At 64.7% G+C, this 18,467-nt stretch overlaps 1 protein-coding gene across 2 annotated transcripts in view; it reads left to right on the forward strand.

The window, feature by feature from the left end:
* OSBPL5 (oxysterol binding protein like 5) overlaps positions 1 to 18,467 on the forward strand; it is a 78,531-nt gene that overhangs the window by 23,170 nt on the left and 36,894 nt on the right. Inside the window, exon 1 of one of the 2 annotated variants that reach the window (XM_043581979.1) lies at positions 1,874 to 2,012. The exons of the other annotated variant lie outside the window; for it this stretch is intronic. The gene's annotated coding sequence lies outside the window, so the exon portion shown is untranslated. Of the gene's footprint in view, positions 1 to 1,873; positions 2,013 to 18,467 lie in introns of those variants that run through there. 2 annotated transcript variants of the gene reach the window in all.

The following is an 18,467-nucleotide window of genomic DNA, read 5'->3' on the forward strand; positions in this document are numbered from 1 at the left end:
CACCCGCCTCTGTCACCTTGGAGGGGGGCTTCCCCCCTCCCCATCCCTATTCTTGGCCGGGTGTCCCTTTGACCTCCACCCTCAGCAGTGTCATTTTGTGAAATCAAGCTGGCTTCCAATAGCCAGCATCATCAGTGACTGGAAACTTTCCCTACTTTGGCCCCTGGGACCTCCGCCCCCGGGGGCCAACAGCTTTGTTTTCTTCCTCAGTCCCCTGTAGATTGGCCCGGCAGCAAGCAATTTGCCAGGCTCCTGGCCACCACACCCCGGCTTTGCGCAGAGGCTTCCAAGAGTCGTCCTGGCCAGGGTGGTCTCTGTCCTCCCTGCATTGCGCACTGAGCAGACCCTCTCCTGGAGACGGGGGTCCACTATGGCCCTGAGCATCTTGTCTGAGCAGTTCTGCGTGGGAAGGCCTTGCAAGGTGACTCTGGGGGTAGGAGCAGGCAGGCTAGCCCTGGGGGTGAGGGCGGGGGTGGAGGGAGCCCAGAGCAGGCCCAGGCATCACACACCCCAGCCCGTGGCCCCTCTGAGCGCCATCAGTCGCTGGTGCTTCTGCGCCCCAGGGGAACCACTGCCTGGTCTAACAGTGGGCAGAGTGCTCAGGCTGGAAGGGATTTGGTCCAGGCCACCCACCTGCCGGCTGGCTGCAGAGCGAAGGTAGGCATTCTTGCAGGGGACCCCCCCCCCAGTGCCTTCTACAGTCCCTGGGGCTGAAAGGGGCCCCTGTGGGCAGGCAAGTATCCCAGGCTTGTCTCCTGGTGGCCTGGCTGCATCCCCCTGACCTTCAGGCTTAGGGGCCGCCCTTGAGGCACTCTTGGCCTAACATAAAATGAAAAGGTGGAAACACATGTGTGGGCCAGCAGCTTTAGATTGGGAAGGAGGCTGGGGGAGGAGGCTGGCAGGGGGGCGGCAGGGGGGGGGTGGTGTGGGGGGGAGGCTGGGGGAGCAGCCTGGGGTAGGAGGCTGGGGCTCCGCTGAGGGTCAGCCTCTTCTCTTGGAAGGGAACAGGTAGAGGGTTTCTGCTTGGAAAAGGTCTGTGCCCTTACGTGTCCTACCTGGTCTGGGGATGCCTGGAAGGGGCCCGGTTCGGCTAGTCGGGGTCTCTGGGGGATAGTTACTATGGGAAGGCCCTGGGCGGTTTAAGACCAAGGTTCTAGAGCGCCTCAGTCTGGGGGACCAGGGCTGGGGAGACCCTGGGGCCGGCAAGGAGCTCAGAGCACTTTAGAGCCTCACTCCTCAGCTCCCAGCTGGGGTGGTTCAGCAGGTCTCTTCTATGCAAGGGGCTTTGGGGTCTAATAGGGTCTCTGGGAGCAGGGGGGGTGTCGGGGGACACACAGAAGGAAATCTGCAGGAGTCGGGGCTTCCTAGCAGGAGTCCTGAGGTGCATTAGAAACACGGGGTGTGGGGGGGGGGGGTCAGAGCAGACATGTACAAGGACAAGGACAAAGGGCTCGGGTTCTGGGGTTCCCCCTAGGTCCCAGGAGTGTCTGTGACTGGGACAAAAATGATGACCATTTCTTGGGCTCAGGATGAGAGAGGGGGTACCCCGACTCCCCTAGGGTGGTCTGGAGGCCCGCATGCACTCTGCCGTCTCTGGCAGAGCCCTCCCAGGCTGCCCCCCACTCACCACCATCAACCCTGCCGCGGTGGCCTGGCCGGTGGACGCACCCCGGACCTGCCCGGCCAGGGAGAGGGGGGCCGAGAAAGGCTGGGGTCCCTGCGCCCCGCTCCAGCGCGGCCCTCCCGCCCCTCCCCCTTACCCGCTCCTCCTCCCCCCTGCTGCCCCCTCCCTCCTCCTCCCCGCTCCTCCCCGCTCCTCCCTTGCTCCTTCCTCCCGCTCCCTCCCTCCTCCCCGCCCCCTCCCCTCCCGGCTCCCTCCTCCCTCCTCCCTCCGCCGCCGCTCCCTCCCCGGGCTCCGCGGTTGGATCAGTCCTCTGGCATTTCCTGCAGCCGGGCCGCGCCGCCAGCTGAGCCCCGCGCGCCCGGCCCCGCCGGCTCCGAGTCGCGGCACGGTAGGGGCGCGGCGGGCGGGGAGGGCGCGGGAGGCGTCCGGGAGGGCCCGGGGAGGGGCCCGGGGCGCCCCGCGGGCCGGCCGCCGGGGTCCGGGGAGCCCAGCGCCGGGAGGCCCGCGGGGCCCGGGCACCGGGACGCAGCCCCGCGGGGAGCCCCGGCCCGGCGCGCGGAGGGGGAGCGCGGGGCGGCGGGGGGCAGGTCCCGGGCGCGCGCAGGCCGGGCCGCGGGTGGGGCCCGGGCGTGGGGAGCGGCGCGCGCGGCCCGAGTCCCGCCCGGCGGGGCCCCAGGGAGCGGGGACGCGGGAGTGCGGGGAGGGGGGGCGGCCTGCGCGCCCCCCACGCAGCCGGCCCTGGTGGGGGGGAGGGGTCTGGGCGCGGGGGTGGGGGGGGTGCCGCGGCGGGCCGGGTCTGGATCCGGCCGGCCTCGCAGGGGCGGGATGGTTCCGAGGGCGGCCGTGGGGGGCGGCCGTGGGGGGCGGCCGTGGGGGGCGGCCGTGGGGGGCCGTGGGGGGTCGTGGGTGGGCCCTCCCAGCGCGAGGGAGGGAGGACCCCTGCCTCACCCACCAGCCCCAGCCACCGTCTCTAGGCCACCGGCCCCCGGGAGACAGAGCGTCAGGAAGTGTTGGGGCGGGGGGAGGGACACGAGTCTAGGAGGGTCCTGTGCACCTGAGGATTCTTGGGAGGGTGGGACGCGGTGTTGGGGGGCTGCCAGCAGCCCCTGGAGGGCCGCTCTCCAACTGGGCTCCTCCCGGCCCCGCCAGGGCCCCCTCCCCCCCTGGGCTGGGCCGTCTGCTGTCAGAAGCCAGCTGGAGTTGTCTGGGGGTGTGGACAGGGCCCTCCAGGGGCGAGGTGGCTTCTCTGCCCCCACACATCCTTGAGCTGAGCCAGGCCTGGCCTTGCTGGAGCAGCTGGTTGGATTTCTGCTCTTTTGCCGTCCCAGGATTTGACTAACTTGCTGCTCTGTCTACGCTAGAAATAATTTCTATGTCTGCCTGAGCCCCTTCCAAATGCCTTTTACAGGCGCACGCCTGTGATTGTCTCCAGGGTACAGCCCCCAGGCCAGGGGCAGGCCCAGGGCGTCACAGCTAGGGGCGCGGACACAGCCTTTGGGTTGGACGTGTGTGTCCTTGGACCTGTGCGTGCCGTAGGGAACCAGGTCCCAGTCAGCAAAAACCCTGCGCTCGGCAGTCGCAGGCTGAGGGGTCTCTTGGCTGCATTTTTGCCCCAATTCCTTGGCTCCTTGAACTTGACAGGCTCTGCGAGCAGCAGGCAGTTCGGGGGCGCCTGCCGGCGGCTCCCCTCCAGGCTCCAAGCTCCAGATCTGCAGATTCTATTGTGTGCTGGCTCAGCACGCGTGTGTGGGGCAGGGCCCGGGTGCCAGGGAGGCGGACGCCGAGGGTGTCTGTCTGTCTGGGGTGTCCTGCCGGGCTGTGTTTAGAGAAGGTGACGGAACGGATGGACCGGGCGAGGACCCTCTGACCTTCTGTGCAGATGTGGAAGCCTGGGCGGTCCATCCCGGAGGCCAAGTGGCACCTCCTTCCTGGGCCGGGCCTGGCGGGGGCGGGGAGGGGGTGGGGGTGGGGTTCGGAGTGGGGCCACGAATCTGGAACCTGTCGTCTTCGAAGGTCTGCTGCTGGCTCTTTACAGAAGGCCGAACCTCCCCCCTGAGGGTGGGTTTTATTTACTATGCTGAGAGCGTCCAGGATCAATGTCTCTCCTGAAATCTCTCCTCCCGGAAGCTTCCCGAGCTGGGAGAGTAACCCGACAGGCTGCGCTCGGGGAGGGGAGAACCCCCTCCCCCTCCCCGTGACAAGCTGGCGGTTTGAAGACTGTTATGTGTCTTCCTCGGCAGCTGTGTTTTGGGGACTTGTGCTTTCTGCTGATTCGGTGGCTGAGCCGGTTGTGAGTGTGCCAGCACACGCACACGCGACCCAAGGTGACAGCAGCGTGCCCCGCCCCTCTCCCGGCTGTCGTTCAGGCGACAGGTGTGCGGCCGGCCCTGCGAAGCGGTGCGGAACCGGCTCACAGGCGAATGGGGGAGGCCCGAACCCCGGGATGGGGCCGCAGGGGGCCGAGCGCAGGGGCGCACCGTGCCTGGCAGAGGACCCTGACGTCCTGACGCGAAGGAACCGGGTATGGCCCTGGGTGCCGGCTCTGCCCCATAACCGACGGCGCCTCCAGGCCAGGGAAACAGAACTTAACAGCCGAAGGATGAGCTGTCTGAGGGTCCCAAGCCAGCCCGGACAGGCTGCTCACCTGGGGAGCCGTCCGGGCGGACCGTGGAACTTCTGCAGGGGGCAGTAGTGACGGGTGAATACGAGGAACTTGGACGTGGGCGCGTCTGGTTCTCTTAGCACGGTGGTCCTTCCACACCAGGGCCCCGGCGTGCAGCTTGCGCAGGCGGGCGTGAATTTGGCCGACGCTGGCCTGGCGTCTGTGAGCGGGCACCAGCTGTGTGCTCAGGACCTGCCCGACTGAAAACGCGGACCGGGGCTGGGGACAGGGGCACGACGATGGGTCCAGCCTAGAGTTCTTTGTCCGGCGAGGTGGCTGAGGAATCGTCTTCCCCGCACCAGGAGAGTCGGGGGCCCAAGATGTGGGGCAGCCTGAAAGAGCTGCAGGGAGGGAGCTGCAGAGCCTGAAGTCGCAGAGAGGGGTGCACGATGACCCCAGGAAGGGCCCCAGAGCCGTCCGGCCGGGCCCCCCGGGAGGCCCAGGGCCACCGGAGAACTGCCAGCATTATCTAGGCCATCGAGCCAGGGAGAGACGGTCCCCACCGCTCGGGACCTGAGCTGGCCGGCTGGCTCTAGGGGATCCAGGATACGCGGCGGGCCTTTGTCGCACGTCTCAAAGCCGGGGCTTGGTGTAGCCTACCTGACGTCCACTCTTCTGTCCAGGCCCGGCCCTGGCTGTCCTCCAGCAGCCGCTGGACCACACCAGCCACCCAGCGGGCTCCATTCCTGCCCTTCTGGTCCTTCTCCGGCCAGCAGCCAGCATGAGCTTTAAAAATATAGACCACATCACATAGCTTCCCCATTAGAGTGCCCCGTGATTCACACTGATCTCCCAATAATTCCAGACTCCTTCCTGAGCCGCACAAGGTCCCGTCCACCTCTGTCAGGTCTCCCTCGCCGGCGTCCAGCCCCAGGCCCAGCCTCCGTCACTCCGGGGCCTTTGAATTCCCCGTGCCCTCTGCCCAGGATGCTGATTCAGACCTCAACTCAGGTGTCGCTTCTCCTGGAGACCCTCCGTCCCCGATGACGGTGCCCGTGGCTGGGGGGCCATGCTTTGTTCCTTAGCAGCCCTGATCCGTGTCTCAATGATCTCCATTCCGCGTTGGTTTCATTGAATGACTGGCTGTGGAGAGAGCAGGTGGGCCAGAGCCGGGCCCACGGCGGGCACTATTAGCACGGGTGGTCGTTGTTCGTTTGTTGGCTGAATGTGTGCTCGGGGCCTGGCACGTAGTGGGTGCTCTGGTCACGGGAAGCCCTAGGATCGTCGTTGCCTGGGGGAGCCAGTGTCTGGATGCGATGCCCTCCCCCCACACTGTCCCGAATCTCCCAGATCTCCTGTCCCTGTCCCCTGGCTTCACCGGATGTGCTCATATTCAAAAGGCCCAGCTTCCCGCCTTCCCCAGGGTGACTGTCATTCCTGAATTGTAAATAGAGAGCGCACGGGGCTTACCTGGGAGGAACGCCTAAATGTTTTATTTGGCAAGCGAGGTGGCCTGGCCTGCCTCAGCCCCTCTGACCCTGGCTGGGACGAAGGGCTCAAGGGGAAGATGAGGCCCCCACGGCTGATCGGTGCCCGCCCAGTCACAGGGATGTGCACAAGGCTTAAGGAGACCTTGAGGAGGGGATCTGGGAATACCCCATCCCACAGGCTAAGGCCAGGGGAGTCGGGAAACCAGGCGCAGGCCACGCTCTGCTGTGGAGACAGGCAAGTCCCCAGGAGGCGGAGGGAGGAGGGGGAGCAGGGCCTCCTGGTCCTCTGCCGGCCAGCAGGCAGGGTGGCGCTTTTGTCCCTCACCCACAGCCACATTGGGAAGAGCCTCTTCCACGAAGGGCAGACCGTCCAGGCCGAGGGGAGGGGGCCCCTGTGGTGGCATCATCCTGCCGCCTCCTGGGGTAAATAGGCACCAGGAGGGTCGCGTAAAGGGCCTGCTGCTGCTGGGGAGGAACGGTGGGCCGGTGTCCTGCCCGCCTATTGGGGCGAATATGACAGAGTGCCCTTCAGAGGGCCTGCGGTGACACATCAGCTTCCCTGGGCCACCACGGCCCCAGGGGACCACGAGCGGCCCAACAGGAAGGCCATTCTAGGACAGACTCCACCCCGCTCGTCAGGAAGGCCCCCGAGCCCAGAGCCCGCACGCAGACCTGAAGTCCCCCTGCTCTGGGACGTGAACTGTTGCCAGGGGCCCGCGCTGCTTACGGGGTGTCGGTGGGGTGTGGCCTTCTGTGCCTTGGCTGCTTTGTCACGCCTGGGACTGGGTTTCGGGTTCTTCTCATTTGCCACCAGTGCTCGGCCACCCTGGAGGCGGGGAGGCCTTCGGGATGCCCTTACCGGCACGGCTCTCCCCTGGGCGTAGGCTGTGGGCTCCTCGCCCCAAGCTTGGGAGGCAGGGGGTGCCCTGTTTCCACCTCTCCGCAGTGCGCCCCGGAACAGAGCCCTCTCGTGGTCTCTGGGGTAGCACTGGGGTAGCAGCACAGCCCTGTCCTTCCTGGGATCCCTGTCCCTTCTCCCCCGCCCCTCCCCGGGCTGCAGGGGCCCGGCTGAGCAGGGAGGTGACTCAACAACAGGAGATCCTGACCCGGGCCCCCGGCGCCTGGCACAGACCTGGGGCTTCGGGTCGGGGAGAGGCCTGGCCGGGACCGAGGGGTGGGTGGTGTTAGGGCTCAGGGCGGATTTGGAGGCCTGGCCAAGGAAGATCTGGCTCAGGGATTCCTGATGGCAATCCGTTTACCTCCTAAAACTGCCTTTCCCCGCTTGTAAGCACGGGCCACAGCAGTCCCGCGAGAAGTCGGGAGAGGGGCTGCTATGCCCCTTGGGTAAGCGTCCGCCTCCAGTTGGTGGCTCTGGCCCAGCTCCTTGTGGGTCAGGAACCAGACGTCCGTGTTGACCCGAGGCCAGCTGCACAGAAGGGCCTCGGGGGTGCTGGGACCTGGCATTAAAGCCCAAAGCTGGGCCATAGGTGTCGTGCAGTGGAGGGGGTAGGACCTGTCGCCTGGACCTCTCTGCCTTAGCATATGCTGTTCCCTGCCTGGAAAGCTCTTGAATACAGCAGACGGGACGTTCGGGGAGGCTCAGCCCTGGCCGGACACCTTCTCTGTGGAGCCTGAAGTCTCCGGGGCGACCATCTGCCCTTTCCCTTCCCATGTGCCTGGTCGTCTGCTACCGGCCCCAGTCCCTCCCGTCTGAGCCCCCGACTCCCTCTCACACTTGCTGGGAGAACGTCGTTTGTCCTTTCCCGGCTGCTCCGCGAGCCGCTGCTTTTGTTTGTTTGCTTTGGGTGTTTTGTTTTTCCACGCAGAGGCAGGCAGATAGCTGGAGCTCGTGAGGCCGGATGCCCCGGTCTGTAAACACCTCCTGTAGAAAGTGCTCCTGACTTCCTGTGGGGAGTCTGTGCGGTGACCCGTCCGACCGCACGGATGCCCAGCGCCCGGTGATTAGAACGGAGGCTCGGCGGTCGGCAAACTGGGCGGGAGTCCCTGCCCGATTCTGACGGTTCACCAGGCCAGGCGCCCACCCTGGGCGAGCCCCTTAAGCTCCAGGCCTCGGTTTTCCCATCTGTGAAATGGGCCATCACGGCAGCGAGAGCGGGGTCGAAAGTGCAGAGCCGGCCCCGGGCCTGGGTTAGGCGCGGCTGGGAACAGGGAGGGACTGTCTCCTTATCACCAATTAAAACTTTGATGAGTGGTTAATGATTGTGAAATGTTTAAACACCGGAACCACACAAAAGAATACAACCAGTCCCCGGCTCTGTTCTCGAGGCCTCAACATCTGGCTCTGTTTGCTTCAAGTTTAAGGGCTGGGAGCTCCAGTAGAGCACAGGACCCAGACCGCCCGCCCTGAGCCACGCGGGGCCCTGCTTCCCAGAGGGTTTGTGAGCGGACGTTCCCAGGCGTTTTTGTGTTTTGACTATATATGGATGGACCCACACACAAATGCAGGCGCCTCCAGCCGACGCTTCCCTCGTGCTCTCTCTGGTTCCATCGTGACTTTGGAGTAGCAGAGAACCGCAGAAACGCACGTACGCAGGCTCCTGAGCCGCCCCGTCACAAGTGATCGGTCCTCGTTCCTGTTCTCTGCTTTCTGTAAAGAACACATCGCGTATTTCCCTTCTCCCGCCGAGGGACGTTCAGGTCGTTTCTGTCGTCTCCCAGGAGCGTGTTGTGTGTTCGGGGGTCTCCTGGGGCACGAGGCAGGAGCCGCCCTGGGGTATTGGCCCGGCTGGATGTGGCCAGGTGGCGGCCAGGGACACCCCAGCACGTGTCGGGGGGAGTCAGCCTGTCCCCTCGAGCAGCTGGGGCAAAGAACACACAGCAGGGGCAGAGCTGAAGTGACAACATTTGGTTAGCGGGGGCTCCTCCCGGGACCCAGGCCCAGGCTGGGGGGAGGGGGCCGTGTCCACTGGGAGGGCAAGGGTCCTGGGCTCCAGAGACGCACTTTCTTAGCAAGTTCACCGACTCTGCTGGCCTTGGGGCCCCACCTGCCACGTCCTGTCCCTGTGGGAAGACCACAGGCTCTCCCATCCCACTGGAGGAACATGCCTCCCCCCTACCTGCCCTTGGCCCAGGGCTGCAGGCCGAATGGCCCCACCGCAGGGGCACATGCTACATAGATGTTTGCCAGGGTCCCCAAGGGGTCCCTCAGTGACCAGCACGTTCTGTTAACCGGAGATCTATAACGTCGTGGCTCCAGTGGATAACACACTATTGTGTCATTGAAATATGCTGAGAGAGGGGCACCCGGGGCGGGGCTCAGTGGGGTAAGCATCTGACTCGTGATCACAACTCAGGTCATGATCCCCCAGTTCATGAGTTCGAGCCCCGCGTCGGGCTGTGCGGTGAGCGTGCAAAGCCTGCTTGGGATTCTCTCTCGCTCCCTCTCTCTCTGCCCCTCCCCCTCTGGTATGCTCATTCTCTCTCAAAATAAATAAACCTAAAAAAAATCAAGAAGTAATATGCTAAGAGAGTAGAACTTAGATGTTTTCACCTCCACGGAAAAGATAAATATCAAGGTGATAGATGTACTCACTCGAGGCGGGGGGGGGGGGGGGGGTCCTTTCACGATGTGTAGGGACATGGGAGCAGCATGACGTGCACTTTAAATATCTTACAAATTTCTTTTACACCTCGATAGGCGGGGAACAAAAGTAGCCAGAACCAGAGATGGCCAGGGTCCAGCTGAGGGTTCTGCCCCCAGCTGGTTAGAGCAGAGAGGCCCCAGGTTGAAACACTCTGGCCGGGAGCCAGAGGTGGGCGCCTCGGGGCACGTGACGGCCACACCCCACACCCCGGTATTGCCATCCCTCCACGGTAGCCCCTATGGAACCAAACACAGCCCTTCCTTCAGGGTGGGTGCGGACGACGCCCCGGTGGGCCGGGGGTGCTGATGCCCACTGAGCGGAGTCCTCAGAGCCCGCAGGCGTCTGCCCTCCGGCCCTACACTCTAGAACACGCGGCGGGGGCGGAGGGGGGCGTCTTCCCCGGTCCCCTGCCCCTCCCCGTTTCACAGCAGGTGGGTGGCTGCTGTGTGGCATCCTTGGCCAGGCGGGGTGGGGCGTGTGGGGACCTGTACCCACCCTGCAGAGGAGGAAGGGGAGGAGGGGAAGAGCTCAGCGGCCTCGGCCCATGCGGTTAGAGCACCGGGAGCACCCCGTGGGAAGAGCAGGCAATCCTGGGAGCACCTGGGTGGGGCGGACCACGTGAGCTTCGTAAGGGCCCTGCCCAGAACCCCCAGGTCAGCACCAAAGGGGGAGGGACTTCTTCCGGGTAAAGTGGACATGGGTGCGTCCCTCTTGGTGCATCCGGGTGTCCCCGTTCCTCTTGGTGCATCCGGGTGTCCCCGTCCCCCTTGGTGCGGCCGGGTGTCCCTGTCCCTCTTGGTGCGGCCGGGCGGGTCCTTGCCCCCTCGAGACCACCGCCGCCCCCCCCCCCCCCCCCGTGGGGTGCCACCAGCTTCTACTCCCGCCTTCTGCCAGAGGGGGCCTCCGGGACTGGCGGTCGGTTTTTAAACTGCGGTTTAAGGAACGGCAGGAGGAAGGCACACAGGCCAATGACTGTCTTACCAACCTGGTCGTTATTTTGAACCGTGTCTGCTTTTCAGTTTATTTTTAAATCTCGAAAGCGCAAGGGACATGCTGTTTGTCTGTGGTGCGCCTGTTCTCCCCGACGTGGCCATTCATCGCTTCCCGGGGCTGAGCCTGGAGGGTGACGCCCCGGCCGCCCCGGTCTGCCTGCTGGAGCAGGAGGAACCCCGAACAGTGCGTGGCCCTCGGGGACCCGCTCCTTCAGGCCACACGGGGCTTTCCCTGGCGAGGGCAGCTCACCCCGCTAAGCACCAGACCTTGAAACACATTCAGTGGAAATCTTTCCACAGTGAGTTATACCCACAGGATGCCTTGCAGCCTTGGGGATAGGCAAGAAATAATCGAACCCTTTCCCAGCGACATTTCTTGTGGGATCGTTACGATTAATTTTAATAGTGATTCACATTTTTCTGAAGGCTGTGAAATGAGCTGTTTTCTTTAATCCTTTAAACAACCCTACGCAGCAAGTCCTACTGTCATCCCTGTTTTGAGACTCGGCGAGGTGCGCGATGCGGCCGGGAGGGGCACCACCTCCCCGCGTGGCCTCCCACCTGCCAACGTGGCCGTGACGGCTTGTCCACTCTACTGAGTGGCCCCAGGCTCCTTTTCTTATGCTTCTTGTTGGAGGGTTCTTGGTTATTTTATCTTCTTCTTCAAAAGGCTTGTTTCTGCTTCTAGTCCGCTCTCACCGAGGGAACCAGGTCAGTAAGATTGTTACAAGCGTGTACAGACCCAGCCTGAGCACGTGCCGAGGGAGACCCCGGGCTCGGTCAGTGAGCCGCTTGAGACCCTGAACGGAGGTGTCCTGTGATGTGATGCTTGATTTGGCCCCTCAGAGGCTTTGCTCTTTGTGGGTTCTTCGTTCTGGCCCGGGGTCCAGTGGGGACCCTCACGGAGACTGGCAGAACCCGACGGGTATGTAGCGCTCCCTCGAACCCAGACCTTCAGGGGGTTGGTCTGCTCTGTTCAAGCTCAGGAAAGGCCCCCGGGCTCCTGGGGCTGGGGCTCCCGGGCTCCAGTGCCCCGCTGTCCAGAGGCTCGGACGCTGGGGGCTTCAGATAAATTGTGAGCCAGGGAGGGGACTGCGGAACAGGCGTAAGAGGCAAATGTTTCCAAGTGGACGGGCCTGGGGCTTGGGTCCTACAGGTGCACCCTGGGCGGTGGTGGGTCTGGTTGGACTGGGAGGGCAGGCGGGGCCCTGAGCGGCTGGACAGCTTGGGTTTCTGGCCTGGGTGACCGCAAAGGGGCGTGTCTAAAAAAGCGAACGTCTGTGTGGCTTTCAGTATTTACATTTTATTTTACGGCAAAGGAGGCCACTCTGGCTGGGACCCTGGGAACGGGAACCCACAGCATCCGAGGCCTGGGCCTGCTTGGCCAAAGGAAGCACAGGGTCCCTAACCGGGGCGGGACTCTGTACTCAGCAGCTTCTGGCATTTTCGGGACACAGCTTCTGGAGTTTTCTGTGGCTTGACTTTGTTTTACTTTAAAACATGGCTCTTTAAATCCACACACTTATTTTTACATGCATTTGTATCTAAAAAGAACATTTGAGTTGCTGAGTCCTCACTGCTTGTAATAAATAGCAGGCGAATACAAAACACTGGCCTTGGCCTGGGTCGTGGCTACCCCCACACCCTGCCTCCAGGGCTGCTGTCTACGCCCCAGCCACCTGCCCTTAGACAGAGGTCAGCACTGGAAAGACCAGACCCTCCTCCCTTGCCACAGTCGGGAGGCTGGAAAGATCGTTTAAAGAGAGGAGCGTCGTCCCCAAGACCAGCGAGGATCAGAGCGCCCGCCATCACCCAGCATTGTCTGCTCTCGGTCCACGTTTCTGGGACTGCGTGTGGGTGACGTGGCTCTGGAGGCAGAGGGGCCTTCGGTGGCTGATTCCAGGGGCTTCCAGGAGCCGCTGAGTGGGACTGGTGAGTGGGAACGAGAGGCTGCTGCTGGGACACTGGGAGGTGACCTCAGTCGTGGGGCCGCGGTGTTGCCGCGTTGCCTGGCGACCCCTCCCCAGGGGACAGGCTGGCATCTGCAAAGTCTGGGCCAGTTTTCTGCCTGGTCTAGGCTGGGACTGCGTCCTCGGCCGCTGGGGTTGGGAGGGGCCTGTGGGCTGCCCGAGGGGGCGGGGCAGGGGCTGCTTTGGACACGCCCCAGATGGGGAGCCGGAAGGCCCATGTACTTGAGCGGAGCTGCGGTCCGCCCCGCCCCGTTCTCCCTCCCGCTGCCCCGAGGGGCCGTCTCTCTCCTCTCCCTCCTCCCGAGGGGCCTCAGCCTTGTCCTCCGGGCAGAGGAATGAAGGTCCCACCCGCCTTGGATTCAGGCCCTTCTCGCTCACAGCGTTCACCTTGAACCAAGGGCCGCGTCCCGCGGGGGCAGGTGTAACAAGGGACCACACACTGGGCAGGGGGGCTGAAACCAAAGAAATATTCTCTCCTAGTTCTGCAGCCAGAAGTCCAAAATCCAGGTGGGGGCAGGGCCCTCTCCTTCTGGAGGCTCTCAGGGAGGATCCTTCTGCCTCGTCCAGCCTCTCCCCTGTCTTCACGTGGCCCCTCCTGCGCCTCTCTGTCCTGTTCTCCTATAGGGACAGAGTCATTGGATCAGGGCCCACCCTCCTCCAGTGTGGCCTCACCTTCATTTGGTCACATCTGCAAAGACCCCCTTTCCACAGATGGCCCTACTCACAGGTCCCGGGGTTAGGATGTGGACGTATCTTTTAGGCGGGGGACACCGTTCGACCCCCTGCACCAGGAGAGGGTGGCCACCGTGGGCAGCAACCAGGAGCTCGCTGCAGAGACGAGACAGCTGGGCTCAGCTGACCGGGGTGGTGGCGAGGAGAGGGACGGCATTCTGGAAACACAGAGGTGATGTCGCAGGTACAGACACGTCATGTCCCCAGCGATGCTCAGTGTGGGCCGGGGGCTGCCTTATTTATACATAAGATCCTTGAGGCTTCTGGAGAGGCGAGGGGCCACACAGGTGCCCAGGGCCTAGCTGGGAGTGACACTGGGTCCCTGCTTCCCCTGCCCAAACGTGTGTCCCGTGAGCTTTCACGGCGCCCGCTGGGCACAGGCTGCCGGCCCTGGCATCCAGGCTGCGGGAGACCGTGGCCCTTGGCTTCCTGGCCCCTCACCTGCCCGGAGATACGAGCCCCTCCCGGCCCACGGTTGAGGCTCTCTGCTGACCCCAGGACCAGAGGAGAGAACCTGGGGGCAGGGCAGCTGTGACCGCAGATGTGTTTACCTGGGGGTCAAAGCACACCTTCAGAAAGAGCCGTCTCAAAAAAGAAAAGGGAAAACACAGTGCTGTCTCCCTGGGGCCCCGAGAACTACTCCTGGGTGCCCCTCTGCGGTGGGGGCTGTTCCCTGCGCGTGCACGTGCACCCGCGTGCACACGCTCCTAGTCCTGAGGCCCTTCCTGCCCAGATCCCGCGCGCTGACACCTGGCGGCATTGCCCTCTCGGAGGCCGGGTGGCGAAGGGGGAGGTGGCAGCTGATGAGGTTCAGACACCTGGGTCACTCCTGGTTTGCTGAGGGTGTGCGTGCCTGTGTGTCTGTGTCTGTGTGTATGGGCACGCGCCAGTGTGCGCCCGTGTGTGCACGTGCCCGAGCGCCGCTGTGTGTCTAGGGAAGGGTGGTGAGCACTCAGGGTGGAGGACGGAGCAGAGCGGCCCCGCGCTCCTGTGTGCCAGCACCAGGCACTCAGCGCACTGGTCGTGCCCAAGGACCGGCTGGCTGCCCCGCGAGCCGCTGGCACTTGGCCGGGACAGCGGCTGCCCATTGACACGTCAGGTCAGGGAGAGGTGGTGATGATCAAGGAGGAGGCTGGGGGGAGCCCTCGCCTTGGGAGCCCCGCCGTGTGCTGGGGCCGGGCACCTGCCCCGAGCGCGGGTTGGGGGGGGAACCGTGTCAGGGGCCGGGGCCTCCGGGGGAGGCTTCTGCCAAGCCGAAGGCCCGGAGGGTCCCGCAGGCGGCTCTGCAGCAGGGGGACAGGGGCCCTGGCTGGGCCGGGTTCCCAGCCACTGGGGGTCCCCGCTCACGGGGGGCTGCGGGCCCCCAAAGGCCAGGCCGCTGGGCACCGTCGGCAGTGGCCGCTGCCCCCCCTTCCCCCACGTCGTCCCGCGGGCTCTGGATCTTAGTCGCTGCCCCTGTTTCGGGTCTGGAGCCTCCCCCCAGCTGGCTGTCACCTGTTCGCACCCTCAGAGGTGCGTGGCTTCTTTTTAAGTCTTTGAAAGTCCGAGCCTCCCGGGAGGCCGGGACTCTGATGTGCCACTTTCTTCTCTTGCTTTAAGGCTCTTACAGAATTCTCCCTTTTCGTCTTGAAGAGGAAGCTTTAAGCCTCCCCTTTTTTACTGTAGAGCATGGAAAATGTCAAATACGCGCAGAGGACGCGGAACCGGGGCCCCTCGGCACCCCGCGGCTGCCGACACCAACCCCAAAGGCGGCCGCCTCTCATCTACCTGAATGCGGTTTAAAATAGCCCTCCGAGCTCATCTGCTGTGTAGCCACCGGCAGGGAGGCAGAGCGCGTGTCCGGGTGGGGTAGAGGTGGGGGGGGAGGGGAACGGGCCCCCAAGGTTCCCCTCCAGGTCTGCGCAGGGTTCCCAGGACAGGGCCCGCCCACGGTCCACACCTGAGTGCTGTGGGCGGGGTTCTGGAGGTCACACCCCGGAGACCCCCGTGACCTTGAGGCCACCCTCCCGGAAGACGCCCAGGGGACAGAGTCCTGGGGCCACTTTTTCCCTCCCAGAGAGGCAGGCTTCTGGGGTGAGAGAGGGTCCCCAGCCTCTGCCTCCACTGACGCCTCCCGCCCCCACCGGGATCCCCCCAGTCTGTTCTTGGCCGCTCAGGCCTGCCCTGAAGGTCAGTTGTTCAGTCAGCCTCGTGTGGACACCAAGCACCTAATGTATACACGCCCCCCGTGGGTTGCGCCCCCCCACCCCCCCGGGTCGTAAACGGCTGCTACTTGCTGAGTGCCCACTGGGTGCCCGACAGGCGGGACCCGGGCCTCCCTCCCCCGCCGCCCCCCACGCCCCTTGCCAGGCCCTCCCCTCCCACGCCCCCCGCGTCCCCCCAAGGAGACAGCGTCTCCAGTTCTCCTCACTTATTTTCAGCCTGGGGATGGCTGGGCCGGGGGCGTGTTCCTACAGCGAAGCCGCACACGCTCGTCGTGGGGCCCAGGCAGATGGAGGAGGCCCCTCGCCACGCGCACACGTGCACGCACGCAGGTCTCCGTGGTCCCTGTCACCGAGCCCTCAGGCTGCGGTGAGGCCTGCTGGCCACGCTTGGCGCCTTCCGAGCCCCTTGTCACGCAGACGTGCGTCCCGTGGCCCTTCCGCTGCCACGCTCGATGTCCACAGCAGGATGCTCCTTCCCTTGCTGGTGCCCACCTGTGCCTGGTGCCGTAAATAACCCACAGAGCCATCCTTCGCGCCCGTATCGATCGGATGGGATTTTATTCCCTAGAGTAAGTCTCCAGGGGGTGGCTCGCCGGCCTGACGGATTCCAGGGCTTGAGGGTTTGACTCTCGTTTCCAACTGCCCTCCTCCTCTCCCTCCTTCTGGTCCGTCCGTCCGTCCGTCTTCCGCCGTTCGCAAGGCCTGCTTCGGAGCTGGGCCCGCGCAGGGCTGCGTGCCAACGGGATCCGCTGGGCTGGCCTGCGGGGTACCCTGGGGGATCCCCAAATCGGAGCACTTCCCACTGACCAGCAGACCGGGGCCTGTCACCGTGGTCCGGCCTTGGTCTGTGACCAGCCCCACCCCCCTACCCGGGCAGCCGGAGGCCAAGGCAGCCCCACACCAGGCCCTTTGGGGGCACACAGTGTAAGATGCATCCCACGTGAGGGCTGTGACCGAGCACCCCTCCTCCAGCCTCTGCCAGGCTCAGCTGGGCCCTCAGGACCCCCGCCCAGCCCCAGCCGTAGCCCCCCAGCGGAGTGCCCCAGGCTCAGCGGCCAGGATGACACCCGCCCCTAGTGCCCTTGGGACTGGGCGAGGCGTGCAGCTTGTCGTGCCCCGGCCCCCTCCCCTGGGATCGCGGGTCTTTCACGTGCCTGGATTTGCCGCGAGGAGAACTGAAGCCCCGGGGTAGGGCGAGTGGTCAGATCCCCGGGAGCCTTGCTGGAGCCCAGATGCGCCCAGGCCACGCGCACCGTCCCCACTCCGAGGAGGCGCTATCTGTGTGTTTACCGCTGGGGACGGGGTGTGAGGGCAGCTGAGGTGCCAGACCCTTCTGTCCTCGGCTGAACCACGTCTCAACCCCCAGCCCCTCCACGCTGTGCGTGACGGGAAGGAGAGCGAAGGGCACACGCGTAAAGAGGGGTGCCGCTCCCCCCACCCCGGCGAAGGGGGCTCGACGCCGCCTGATCGTCTCGCGGTCTGTGTGCCTCTGTGCCAGGCGCTGTTCTGGAACAGGCTGTGGAGACTCAGCGCTTTCCCAAGCCCTGCAGGTGCCCCCAGGCTCGTCCCTCCTCCTCCCCCATCCCTGCCCGTCCTGGGCGCCCTGGGCATGCGGCCTGCTTGCGGCAGCTCAGTGATTCTGCTGAAGACGTCGCACCAAAAGTGCCACGGAAACCTAGGGGGGCTTCCCCAGGTGCCCTGTCCCCAGGGTCCAGCATCCGTGCCTGTGGGGCCCTCCCAGCCTCCTCTCTGGCTGGAATCTCTCCTAGCATTTTCTACAACCGGCCCCCCAGGTCCTTAGGGGAATCCGCTCACGAGACCCCCTTTCCACCCTCCCACGGCGAGCGAACCGGCTCCCCTCCCCTCCCCCACGAGCTCCAGGTGGCTGTCCAGAGAGAAGTGACAGTCAGCTCTCTGGGCACCTGGTGTGGCCCAGGTGGGGCGGTGGGCGGGCTCCCCGAGCCCCCCGTTTGCAGGTGCAGCTGCACCCCGTGTGTGTGTTCAGAGCGCGTTTCCTAACTGGACGGCTCTCAGCCCGCTTGAATCCTCTGGGAGCGCCGTGGGTGGCACAGCCTTCCTCCAGGGGCAAAACAAAGGTGCGTGATGGACGAGCACCTGTTCCAGAAGGTCCCGGGCCCCCTGCCGTCCCTACACTTCCTGTTCTGGGTGCTGAGATGTGCACGTTGCAGCAGGTGGCTCTTGCTGGTTCGGGTCTAAGCGCTGGCGGCTGTGATCCCTCCTCCAGGAGCTTCCAAGTGCAGACGCCTGTTCCTGGCCGACCCCGGGATGCACGGGCCCCGATGGTCGTTCCCAGCCTTGGGGTCCCGAGCAGGTCCCGGGCGGGAGTCAGATCGGGTCCTCCGTGGCCAGCTCAGCACACAGGGGAGCATTGTGGGCTCTCTGGAAGTTTCAGTGGGGGTGACGGCGAGCTGGCTGCAGTGGGGGGGGGGGGGGGCTGGCTCTCTGGAAGTTTCAGTGGGGGTGATGGCGAGCTGGGTGCGGGGCGGGGGGGCTGGCTCTCTGGAAGTTTCTGTGGGGGTGACGGCGAGCTGGGTGCGGGGCGGGGGGGCTGCGCAGGGAGGCGTGGGCAGCAAGGAGGCACCGTTGGCCCAGACACAGGTGCATCGCCAAAGGCACGGATGCGTGCAGCTCCCTGGCTTCGGCGAGCTGGTGCGGGAACAGGCCAGCGGGGCAAAATAGCCAATACCTTCCAGTGCTTGCCCGGGCTCGAGGCAGAGGGACGGGGCGGGCGGGTCTGAGGCGTCATCCAGCGCATGGAGCCCTGAGGAGGTTGGTCAAGGGGGTGGGAGGGCAAGAAGTGGCTGTGCTGAGGGTCCTCGGGGCAGTGGGAGGAACCGGCAGGCCCTGGGCCTAACCCGGCTGAGCAGGAGGGGCCTGAACAGGTGGATGCAGAGCAGATGAGGGCCCGGTGGGTCCCCGCAAGCCAAGGGGGGCACCGCGTACCTGCCCACGCTGGGTATGTCATGGCGAGCCCCCCCACGCCATCCCGGAGGTCTCCGTTGGGCTGGGTGACCTTCAAACCCTGCAGCGAGTTGAATGTTGAATGATGACCCCCCCAAAAGATCTGTCCTAGTCCTAGCCCCCGAGTCCGTGAATGTGACCTTGCTTGCACATGACCTTGCTTGGAATTAAGGATTTACAGATGGAGGGTCTTGGTATGAGATCGTCCTGGATTGTCCGGTGGACTCTAAATCCAGTGGCCTTTAAGAGAAAGGAAAGGGATATTA

This window comes from Prionailurus bengalensis, chromosome D1 (assembly GCF_016509475.1).
Source record: "Prionailurus bengalensis isolate Pbe53 chromosome D1, Fcat_Pben_1.1_paternal_pri, whole genome shotgun sequence".
In the NCBI taxonomy this organism is placed as follows: Eukaryota; Metazoa; Chordata; class Mammalia; order Carnivora; family Felidae; genus Prionailurus; species Prionailurus bengalensis.